General features: G+C 39.1%; 1 pseudogene; it reads left to right on the plus strand.

The window, feature by feature from the left end:
• The first annotated feature begins 1,076 nt into the window (after nucleotides 1–1,076).
• Nucleotides 1,077–1,494, plus strand: LOC110574257 (annotated as a pseudogene).
• Nucleotides 1,495–12,979: the final 11,485 nt, after the last annotated feature.

Below are 12,979 nucleotides of genomic sequence, written 5' to 3' on the forward strand. Positions count from 1 at the left end.
AAGAAAGAAAGAAAGAAAGAAAGAAAGAAAGAAAGAAAGAAAGAAAGGAAGAAAGAAAAAAAGAAAAAAAGAAAAGAAAGAATAAAGAAGAAAGAAAGAAAGAAAGGGGAAGGAAAAAAAAATACTAGAGACAAATGAGAACAGAAATACAGCATACCAAAATCTATAGGATGTAGCAAAGGTGGTTTTAACAGGGAAGTTCATACCAATACAGACCTACCTTAAGAAATAAGAAAAATCTCAAACAAGCTATATTTATACCTAAAGGAACTAGAAAAAGGAGAACAAATGAAACCCAAAGTTAGTAGAAGGAAGAGAATAATAAAGATAAGAATGGAAATAAATAAAATTGAGACTAAAATTATAATAGAAACAATCAATGAAACTAAGAGCTATTTCTTTTAAAAGATAAAAAGGACAAACCTTTAAATACATTCACCAATAAAAAAATAGAGAGGGCTCAAATAATATCAGAAGTGAAAGAAGAGAAGTTACAACAGATACCACAGAAATACAACAAATCTTAAGAGACTACTATGAGCAAATTGCACAACCCAGAGGAAATGGATAAATTCCTAGAAACATACAACATTCCAAGACTGAATTTTGAAGAAACAGAAAATCTGAATAGACTAGTAAGGAGACTGAATCAATAATCAAAATCTCCCAAAAAACAAAAGTCTAGGACCAGATGGCTTCACTGATGAATTCTACCAAACATTCAACGATTTAAAGCTATCCTTTTTGAACTGGTTTTTTTTTAATTGAAGAGGAAGAAACACTTTGAAACTCATTTTAAGAGGCCAGCATTATCCTGATACCAAAACCAGACAAAGATACCACAAGAAAAGAAAATTATAGGTTAGTACTTCTGATAAAATTAGATGGGAGAATTATCAACAAAATATTAGCAAACTGAATTCAACAACACATTGTAAAGATCATATACCATGATCAAGTGGGATTCATTCCAGGGATTCAAGGATATTTCAATATCTGCAAATCAACCAACATGATACATCATATTAATAAAATGAAAGATAAAAAATCATATGATCAGAAGCTTGGCCGCCATCATGAATGACACAGTAACTATCCGGACCAGAAAGTTCATGACTAACCAACTACTTCAGTGGAAACAGATGGTCATTGATGTTCTTCACCCCGGAAAGGCAGTACCTAAGTACCTAAGTACCTAAGACAGTACCTAAGACAGAAATTCGGGAAAAACTAGCCAAAATGTACAAGACCACACCAGATGTCATATTTGTGTTTGGATTCAGAACCCATTTTGGTGGTGGCAAGACAACCGGCTTTGGCATGATTTATGATTCCTTGGATTATGCAAAGAAAAATGAACCCATACACAGACTTGCAAGACATGGCCTGTATGAGAAGAAAAAGACATCAAGAAAATAGCAAAAGGAATGCAAGAACAGAATGAAGAAAGTCAGGGGGACTGCAAAAGCCAGTGTTGGTGCTGGCAAAAAGTGAGCTGGAGATTGGACAATAAAGGAGTAAAGATGCTGCAGTGGCTTTATCTGTGGTGGTTGTGCAGATTTTTCATGAGAGGATCAATAAACTAAGAATGTTAATGTGAAAAAAAAATCATATGATCATCTCAATAGATGCACAAAAACAACTGACAAACTTCAACACCAATCCATGATAAAAACCCCCAACAAGGTGGGTATATAGGAAACATACCTCAAAATAGAAAAGGTCATATATGGCAAACCCACAGCTAACATCACAGTCAATGGTGAAAAGATGGAAGCTTTAATTCTAAGATCAGTAACAAGACAAAGATGTCTACTGTTGCCACTTTTATTCAACATAGTATTAAAAGTTTTAGCCAAAGCAATCAGACAAGAAAAAAAGAAGTAAAAAGCATCCACACTGGAAAGGAAAAAGTAAAACTGTCACTATTTGCAGGTGACATGATACTATATTTAGAAATATATTAGAAAACCCTAAAGATTCCACAAAAAACTGTTAGAATTAACAAATGAATTTAGTACAGTTGCAGGATACAAAATCAGTTGCATTTCTATATGTTAATAATGAACTACTAGAGAAATAAAAAAATCCCATTTATGATTGCTTCAAAAAGAATAAAATACCTTGGAAAAAATTTAATAATAAATTTACAGGTAAAAGACCTGTACACTGAAAACTGTTAAGACATTAATGAAAGAAACTGAAGATGAAAAAAATAAATGGAAAAATGTATCACACTCATAGATTGGGAGAATTAATAATGTTAAAATATCCATACTTCTAAAGCATCTACAGATTCAGTGAAATCCCTATCAAAATTCTAATAGCATTTTTCACAAAAATGGAACAAATAGACCCCACATAGCCACAAAAGACCCCAGATAGCCAAAGCAATCTTGAGAAAGAACAAAGTCAGAGGTATCATACTCCAATTTCAAGCTACACCACAAAGCCATAGTAGTCAAAATAGTATGGTATTGGCATAAAAACAGGTATATAGGTCAGTGGAACAGAATAAAGAGCCCAGAAATCACTAGCATTTGACTGCAAGATCCTTTTCAATCTTGAATAGATATAGGTTTCCTCGTATTTGAAGCCTGGCTTTTCCAAGGGTGCTGAGTACAACCAGTAGACTGAAGCATCTGCTCTGGGGTCCTTAGCACCCCAGACTTTCTGCACTTACATAAAACACTCTACATGGACACATCCAGATGCTTAGAAGCATTAAATACATATGCCCTTTGTCCTAGTATCTATTACTATATTACAAACCATCCCAAAATGCAGTGACTTAAAACATCATTTTATCTCACTGATAGTTGTATGGGTTAGGAATGCAGAAAAGGCTCAGCAAGGTGCTGTGGTCTACACAGCATCAGCTGAGGCAGGTAGGGCTGAAGGATACACCTTTGATATGGCTTTTTCACTCATGAGTCTGGTACTTTGGCACACTTCCTTCCCTCTCTCCCTCCCTACACAGTACGTCTTCCTCTAGGGCCTCTCCACATGGCTTAGGCTTCTTACAGTGTCATGGTCTCAGTGTGTCCTATTTCTTAAATGGTAGTTGGCTCCCACAAGGCAGGAAGCAGAAGCTGTCGTGCCAGTTAAGCACTATGCCCAGAGCTGGCACAATATCACTTAGGCTGTGTTTTGTTGGTTGAAGTATCTGGATCCCATCCAGATTCAAGAGAGTCCAAGTCTTGACTGGATTTGGGAAGACAACACTGTAGAAGAACATATAGAAGATATTGTTGTGGCCATATTTAGGAAGTACTATCTGCCACCTCCTTTTTAAAAAAAATTATGCGACGTTTCTCTCTTCTTTTATTTTACAGAGATTCCTTGAGATTAAACTACATGTGTTGCGCTTATAAAGAGCCCTAAATACACTATGTCAGGTGCTACAAATAGTGATCCCTCAGTAAGTCCTAACCAACTCCAAGGCTTAGAATTCAACTCATTAATTGATGAGTCAAAAAAAATGTCAATGATTGACTCTGATCCACACAGTATTCTTCAGTCCTTCCCACACTTGTTGGTAGTACATAGCAAAACTACACCACAGAGGCCTTCGTTGCTTTTAGCAAAAGGTAACTGCCAAGACTTGTCGGAATCCCTGATGCATATAAAATCTTATCAAGGGGAAGGACATGAACAGATCAAGAAGATTGACAAGACAGAAGATGAGGAAGAAGAGAGAAGGGGAGAGACAAGAGGGCTTCCAGGGAGGGTGTATTTGATTGGTTGAGCCTGGGTCACATGTCCATGCCTCACGGCAAAGGGGGACTGGGAACGTGAGTATCATTGTCAGCAGCTTTCTCTCATCAAGAGTCATAAAGTGGGCACTCCCTAAAATAGAAAGGAGGATCAGGTGATGGAGAGCCAAATTATGGGCAAATGTCCATCCTACAACCATTCGGTCAGTCTGTAACCACTTATGGGGTTTTATGTGTAGCAGCACTAGCCAGGCACTGAAAATAAAAAGTAAGCAGGAAAGACTTGGCACTTACCTTTGTGTTGGAGAATGACCAAAAACAGATATTTTAGATAATGAGAAGAGCAGTGGAGAAAAATAAGATTGCATAATAGGATAGGGGGTTGCTGGGGAATGTATGGGGGTTTTTAGGGAGTGGGCAGGGATTGCTTTTAATGGGCTGACAAAGGAAGGCCCCTCTGAGGGGGTAGCAGAGGTTGGGTGGGAATCTGAGAGATGAGAAGGAGTCAGCTACTGTGAAAACCTGGGGAAGAGCCTTCCTGGTAGAGGAAAGAGGAAATGCAAAAGCCCTGAGGTGGGAACACATGGCCAGCGGGGAACAGGAGCTGTTGTACTTAGAACAAAATGAGCAGTGGGGAAGTCTGAGATGATGTTCAAGAAGCAGGCTTTAAATGGTGTCTAGGTCTCCTTTAATGGCACAAGAGGCAGGCTGTGAAGCACACTTTTACATCTGGGGGTATAGTACCCTTTCTTGTGGTTGGGATAGTACTGTCTTAGAAGCAGGGTTAAGAATGGTTTTGTGACCTCTGAAACAAATAATGCAATATATGTTAAGAAAAAAAAAAAAAAGAAGAAGAAGGTAGCGGGAGGGGAAGAATGAAGCGGGGGAAATCGGAGGGGTAGACGAACCATGAGAGACGATGGACTCTGAAAAACAGGGTTCTAGAGGGGAGGGGGGTGGGAGGATGGGTTCGCCTGGTGGTGGGTACTGAGGAGGGCACGTTCTGCATGGAGCACTGGGTGTTATGCACAAACAATGAATCATGGAACACTTCATCTAAAACTAATGATGTAATGTATGGGGATTAACATAAGAATAAAAAAAAAAAAAAGATATTTCAATTGATGTAAGTACAGTGTCATGGAGGGATAGAATAGCTTCACTGAAGATATGGCCTATAAACAAAAAAGATTATGTTATTTTATTGAGTATTTTTTAAAGGTTTTTGTTTTTGTTTTGTTTTGTTTTTCCATAACTACATAAGAGTAACTGTTACTCTGTTTCATTGATGTTGAACATGTCTTTTAAAAGCATTTCCTTAGTTTTGAGTCCTCAGTGGTATATGCGTAAGGGTCATCAAGGTTCCCTTATCTTCATCCTAGACATAAAATGTATATATTTTAACTGTGAAAAAAAAAAAAAAAAAAAAGAATGGTTTTGTGGACTCACAGGAGTTTTCAACCTTCTTGGCCACAATCCACTATAAGAAATATGTTATTCCACTACCCAATACACACACACACACACACATACATGTATATACATGTGATAGTTAAATTTTTTTGAAAGCTTAGTTAGGCAACAATATCCAAATACTTGGTCAAACATCAAATTGGGTGTTGCTGTGAAGGTATTTTTTAGATGAGATTACTGTTTAAATCAGTACACTTTTTCTTTTAAAGATTTTATTTATTTATTTGACAGGGAGACACAGCCAGAGAGGGAACACAAGCAGGGGGAGTGGGAGAGGGGGAAGCAGGCTTCCCGCGGAGCAGGGACCCCAGTGCAGGGCTCGATTCCAGGACCCTGGGATCATGACCTGAGTCAAAGGCAGACGCTTAACGACTGAGCTACCCAGGTGCCCCTAAACCAGTACACTTTGAGTAAAGCAGATTATCCTCCATAATGTAGAGGGGCTCATCCACTCAGTTGATGGACTTAAGAGAAAACAGACTGAGGTACCCCATGAAAGAGGGAATTCTGCCTCCAAGTGGTCAATCTCTTTCTCTTTTGTCTGTCTCTCTGGAGAGAATCCCAATGGGTACAATATACATCTTATATTCACAAAATAATACTTTTTTTTACATACAATCTAGTATTCTCTATTCTCGTCCATTATAAAAAATAAATACCCACTAACTGGATTTCATGCTTGTGAGGCTTTTTCCTCCCTTCCCCCTGAGTTACCAGAACCTTCATACTATCTCAATTCTGAGAGTGGTAATTAGTCATAAAATGGAAGCATGACTTAGAACTTTCTTAATTCAACTTTTGTCGTTTTACAAACAAGGAAACTGAGGAGTAAGAGATGAAGTAATTTGCCCTTGATTCCTTTTATCCTAAGAAGTTGTTGTTTGATAACAGTCATGCAAAGGCTGTAATATTAAGTCATATCCTCCTCTCCTTAGGTATGTGCCTTTTAGAAAGATGATTGCCAGAGAAGAACTGCTTTAGCCAAAGAAAGCCTGCCTAAGGGTAGATTTCAGGCACAGCTGCAACTAGTGAGGGAGCCAGTTAGGGAAAAAGACCTGGGACAGCATTTTCTCAGCCCTCTTAGATTGCACTAAACTGCCTACCAGATACACAATCACTTCTCTTCGTAATAATTGATATACTGGTTAGTCATTACCAATTTTTGTTTCTTCTTGATGCTTGCACCTGGTGCAAAAGCAGCTCTCTTGTTTTCTTGTATTGTCAGTAAGTCAAAGCTAGAGTGATGCTCTGGAGAATGGTCCTTTAGTGTAAAAAAGTCGTGTCCCAAAGTCAGGCACGAGGCTGATGGGTGAATGGTGCCACAGATCCTACCTTTCACTGCTCTGCAAAGTACTAGCACCTGCTGAGAATAAGCATCTGGAGTAGTCAACCAGCCCTTCATTTCCTGCCTGTTAGATTTTGCCCACAGGGACCCCTAGAAACACCATAAGGAGATGTTGCAGTGGGCACAGATCAGTGAATGAGATGACAAATCATGGGCAACTCTATGCAGAACGATATTCTGAGGACCTGCCCAGAAACCTAAACCATAAGCCTTTTTCATTCTTGAAGCCAATTTGGCACCTCAGTGAAATGTGGGACATAAACAGCTTTCATAAAATTTTTTTTTCAGTTTTAGCCCTCTGGATTTAATTTGTTTTATCTTTTGTAAACAGCAGAAATGTTGGGGAAGCATTTCTTTCTTTGAAGTCTCTTGAATTAGGTTATTTCTGTGCATTTCTTTCTCACCTTCCATACCAAACTCTAAGCTCTAAAAGGCACTGTGTTCCAAACATTTAATATTCACCCATCAGAGCTGTCATACTGCCTGTGAGATGGATGAACATAAAAAGGACTAATTAGGTCAACTGTGCCTACAAAGGTGGGGCAACTACAGGCAAGGGGAAGGTATTCAGAAAGACTATAAGGCAGCATTTCCCAACTTCTGAGGAACATAATCTTATGAAATACTCTTTCCCAAAAGAACTTCATGGTCATATCAATTTAGGAAACAATATAATCTATAGTCCCATAAAATATAATCAGATGCATATTAGGATAACAAAGTCACTGAAAAGTCCTGCTGTAAAGAAACCCAGTATTGCACAAAGCTACTTGAACATGAGCCCCTTCTGTTGCTAAACATTACTAACATTCTGTAGAACTCCATCAAATACATGTTTTGCAGAATACACTGCAGGAAAATGCTGCTCTAGAAATATGTGGTTTTTTCCTACATGTAAGAATCTGGACGTTGTCACTCCAGTGCTCACAACAAAAATGCTGAACAAATTAAAAACCAACAACTCCTCTTCCATCCATCATAGAATTGAGATCAGAGGGAAAACTGCTAGACCCAGCATTGGAGAGAAGCACACAAGCAGATACAGAGAATCACAGGTACCAGAGCAGAAAACTCTGTGGGAAGGGCTAGTTAAGAAAATCTGAACTCTAATGGATGCATTGTTGGAGGCTCAGTGTGAACAAATTGAAGAGATAAAAACTCCAGGGAAAGACAGTTTTTAGAGGAGTCTCCCACACCTTTGTTAGTTTTACCCCCAGGAGCACTACTAGGTTCTCATAGAGAAGATGGAAGAAAAATCCCCTCTGGCTTCCAATTTCCAGTAGGAGGAGGGGAAAAGCAGCCATTTTGAAATATGCCAGAGCACTCTGTTCTTCTTAATAAGGCCTGCCCTCAAGTGAAACTGTTGCCCAGAACCTAATCAACTGGGCTTTTACTGGAGCCTAAGTGACCAAGGGGGAGGGAAATACTGAGCTCCAGCCCGTTCTAGCCATCCTGCCTCATCTAAGGGGGAGGATTGAGAAGCACCTGAGAAGGCCACAGCCCAGCGACAGAGGCTCAGGAAAAGACTGAGCCCTACTCAAAGAACTGTAGCATGCTTCCCCTCCCCCACACCTCACCACATCATCTTGTGTAGAAATGGGGACACAACAAAAACTTGTGGAGAGGACCAACTTGAATAGATGCAATAAGGAATGCTGGGAGGAAGACAGCAGAAGGAATACTGAGAGAGATGCTGTTTCCTCCACTTAACATGCTCTTCTTCTTCCCCATCGCCCACTCCTCATGTTTACTCCCCTCATCCACCATACCACCCCCACCTACCCCAATCCTATCCACTCTCCAGCTTTCTCCTCTTGCATGAAGTATCCCTGAGGACTCTAGCCCACAGTGCTCCCTCCTGCATTTGTGGTCTTTACCATGAAATTAACTTAGATTCCCCATTCAAATACTAGCTGATTTTTTTTTTTCTGATGGTTTCTTATCACCCCATTAGAGCAGCACTTTTCTTGAGAACAGAAGTATGAGTTATTTGTAGCATGTAGCATCTTGCTTCACATCCACCTGTTGGGTCAACAGACGTCTATGGACCCTCGGCTACCAATACGCTTGTGATAAGTGTTGTATGAGAGATACAAAGATTAATCAGGTACAAGCATATCTCGTTTTGTTGCTGTGCTTTATTGTGCTTCACAGACATTGTTGTTTTTGGTTTTCATTTTGGTTTTTACAAATTGAGGGCTTGTGGCAACCTGCATCAAGCAAGTCTATTGGTGCCATTTTCCAACAGCATTTGCTCACTCTGTGTCTCTGTATCACATTTTGGTAATTCTTACACTATTTCAAACTTTTTCATTATTATTATATTTGTTATGGTGATCTGTGATTAGTGATCACTGATGTCACTATTGTCATTGTTTAGGGGCACCACAATTGCTCCCATATAAGATGGTGAACTTTATTGATAAATGTTATATGTGTTCTGCCTGCTCCACTGGCCAGCTAGTCCCCCGTATCTCTCTCTCCTCAGGCTTCCCTATCCCCTGAGACACAACAATATTGAAATTAAGCCAATTAATAATCCTACAATGGCCTCTAAGTGTTTGAGTGAAAGGAAAAGTCGCACATCTCTCACTTTAAACCAAAAGCTAGAAATTATTAACCTTAGTGAGGAAGGCTTGTTGAAAGCCAAGATAGCTGAAAGCTAGGCCTCTTGTGTCAAATGGTTAGCCAAGTTGTGAATGCAAAGAAAAAGTTCTTGAAGGAAAATTAAAAGTGTGACTCCAGTGAACACACAAATGATAAGAAAGAGAACAGTCTTGTTGCTGATATAGAGAAAGTTTTACTGATCTGGACAAAAGATCAAACCAACCACAATGTTCCCTTAAGCCAAAGTCTAATTCAGAACAAGGCCCTAACCCTCTTCAATTCTATGAAGGCTGAGAAAAAAGTTGGAAGCTAGGAGAGGTCGATTCATGAGGTTTAAGGAAAGAAACCATCTCCATAACATAAAAGTGTAAGGCAAAGCAGTAAGTGCTGATGTAGGAGCTGCATCAAGTTATTCCAGAATATCTAGCTAAGATCATTAATGAGGGTAGCTACACTAAACAACAGATTGTCAATGACAAGTCAACACATGGCTTCAAAGCCTCAAAGGACAGGCTGACTCTCTTGTTAGGGGCTAATGCAGCCGGAGACTAATTTGAAGCCAATGTTCATTTACCATTCTGAAAATAGGAGGGCCCTTAAGAACTATGCTAAATCTATTCTGCCTATGCTCTATAAATGGAACAACAAAACCTGGGTGATAGCACATCTGTTTGCGACATGGTTTCCTGAATATTATAAGCCCACTGTTGAGACCTACTGCTCAGAAAAAAATATTGCCTCCAAAATATTACTGTTCATTGACACTATACCAGGTTACCCAAGAACTCTGATGGAGATGTACAATGAAATTAATGTTGTTATCATAACCGCTAACAACATCCATTCTGCAGCTCATGGATCAAGGAGTAATTTTGATTTTATAGTCTTCTTGTTTAAGAAATATCTTTCAAAAGGCTATGGCTGCCATAGATCTGATGGATCTGGGCAAAGTCAATTGAAAACCTTCTGGAAATTATTCACAACTGTAGATGGATAAAGTAGAGGTGGTAGATATAGATATAGATTAGTAATATTACTCAGCCATAAAAAAGAAAGAAATCTTGCCATTTGCAAAAACATGGATGGACCTAAAGGCTATAATGCTAAGTGAAATAAGTCAGTCAGAGAAAGACAAATAACACGATTTCATTCATACGTGGAATTTAAGAAACAAAACAAATGAACACAATAAAAAAGAGACAAACAGATTCTTAAATATAGAGAACAACCTGGTGATTATCAGAGGAGAGATGGGTAGGGGGATGGGTGAAATATGTGAAAGAGATTAAGAGTACACTTCACTTGATAAGCACAGAGTAATGTATAGAATTGTTGAATCACTCACCTGAAACTAATATAACTAATATAACAGTGTACATTAATTATACTGGAACTTTTTTTAAAAAGGAACATTCATGATTCATAGGAAGAAGTCAAAATATCAACATTAACAGGAGTTTGGAAGAAGTTGATCTCAACCTCCTGAGTGACTTTGAGAGGTCTGAGACTTCAGTGGAAGAAGTAGCTGCAGAAGGGGTGGAAATAGCATGAGAACTAGGATTAGAAGTGGAGCCTGAAGATGTGACTGAACTGTTGCAAAGACTCACTGTTGCAAAGACTCCCTATATCTGGAACCAAATCTACAATATGTCCGAAGTATGCCTGTATAGATTCTGTCCTCCAAGAATGTAACTGTTGATAGGTTTGGGCTGGAAGGGGTTTGGGGCTGGTTGGTGGATGAGTTGGCTCTTTTTGCATAAGTGAAAAAGATTGTGCATTTGCAGGAACTACCCTAAAAGGGAACAGACTTTCACAGAGCTTCTCTCAAACACAGCCTTCAGGACAAGGTCTGGGTGGACTGGGTATTGCTCTCAACAGCATTTGCCCAAGAGCTGCTCACAAATTTTAGGTATTTCCATGTTGATCCACTCTAATTGCACTTTAGCAAAAGGGGGAAAAAACCCTCAAATCTTTGACCCTTATAGGAAGTGTGATTCCACCCCCAAAATACTATTTGGCAAATGGTTGCACCAAGTTTGAGTCTGTTCTGAATTACTTTAACCGGAAGATATCCTCATTTTAGGGCAGTTTCCTTTCTTTAGGGAAAGACATCCTGGTGCAGTGAAATAAAGCTGGTATTTTGTGGTAGCAAGCCTGCCCCTTACTAGCCAAAGTAACCTCTCTGAACCCAATGCCTCATCCCTGTAATGGAGCAATAATGTGTACCTTCCAGGTTTATTATTAGAATTAGAGATAATGCATGCAAAATGCCAAGGACAATACCTGATAATAAGTAGTAGCAATCCTCATTATGAAGGTAGAAATATCCTACCTGGCCAACAAGACTCCTTCCACTAAAATTGCAGGAACAAACTCTGATAAAATGGAGTATTTGTCCTCTTGATATGGGGCTTAAATTTTCTCTCCCTTTTTCAATGTAATATCAAAACTAGCATTATCCTGATAAATTAATTTCCCTAACATAAAAACACCCCCAATTTTAGATCATACACCAGAAGTAGGGATCCACCCAGTCTCAAAGTCAGTTTTGTCTGAGTAAGAGAACTCAGAAAAATAGAGAGATCATATATTTTGTAGAACTGACTAGCTCTTTCCAGCCAGATCTCATGGTCACCATATGAGTATTCTATGATTATTCTAGCAGTTCAGAATAAAAAGTGAATGGAATGTTTGTGCTAAAATCTTCGGTAAATTTTTAGTTTGTTTTTGCATTCATCTGGCAAAGAAGGATATTTGTTTTCCAGCTTGAAATCTGATCTTTATCTTTCTTGGCCCTGGGTTCTCCCATTCTTTAGGAAATTTAGGCCTGCTCTGTTATGCAAGCTGTTCAATGTAGGTAAAAGTGCTGCATGCAGCTTCTCCTGATTGTAAGCATTGGGATAGTTCCAACTTTAATGATCTGATATAGAACTGAAGACTCTTCAGATAACTCCTGGAGACTGAGTTTTGAAGGTTCCATTGGATTCAGCTAAGTCTAGACCCAGAACTCCCCCAATCATGTCCAAATGGAGTTGGAAACACCAGGGGTCTCTAAGCATTTGCCTCCCACTTGCATTCAACCTCACATATTCCAGAGTTGCTCTGAGCCAGAGTAGAACTGGCCTCTCTCATTGCCTTGACCTGCTCATTGCCCTATGCCCTATGTCCTCAGCTTGGATCAAACCCAGCTGTGCAAATATCTTGGTACCTTTTTTCAGGGGATGGAAGAGTTGGCAAGGAGCCAATCCCTGATTGAACTGCCAGAGCTCTTATTATGTAAGAAACCTGTTTGACTTGCTCATGTTAGAGTAGAGGTTCCATAATGCTGTGTCATTCCCCTTGTATAAGTAACTTGTGAGTTAGTAGTTTCACAAAGTGAAATCAGAATATGCAGAAGACATGGCCTTAGATCTGCAAAAGTTATTTTATTTTTTTTTATTTCTGATCAACATCCTGTGGAGCACTGTCTTTAAGTGGCTGCTGTCTTGCCTGTGTGAGCGGCTGTAAGCGGCTGTCCTCAGACTGTTCTACATTTCCATGAACAGTGCGACCAATAGACCCTAACTGCTCAAGACCACTCTGTTGTTGTTGTTTTTCAGATCAATCTTGTCATAGGTATATAAAGAACCCCCCCCCAAATTCTTTGGATTAATTGGAGTGAGTACTGAATTGATAATAGCTAACAATAGCTAACAATAGTAATCAACATTTATTGAGAACTTAATAGTGTCAGGCACTGTTCTAAGTTCTTTAATGTACATGCTCATTCAGCCTAACAGATATTATTACTACCCTCATTTTAAAATGAGGGAAGTGAAGCATAGAGTAGTTAAGTCAT

This window comes from Neomonachus schauinslandi, chromosome 12 (genome assembly GCF_002201575.2).
Source record: "Neomonachus schauinslandi chromosome 12, ASM220157v2, whole genome shotgun sequence".
NCBI lineage: Eukaryota > Metazoa > Chordata > Mammalia > Carnivora > Phocidae > Neomonachus > Neomonachus schauinslandi.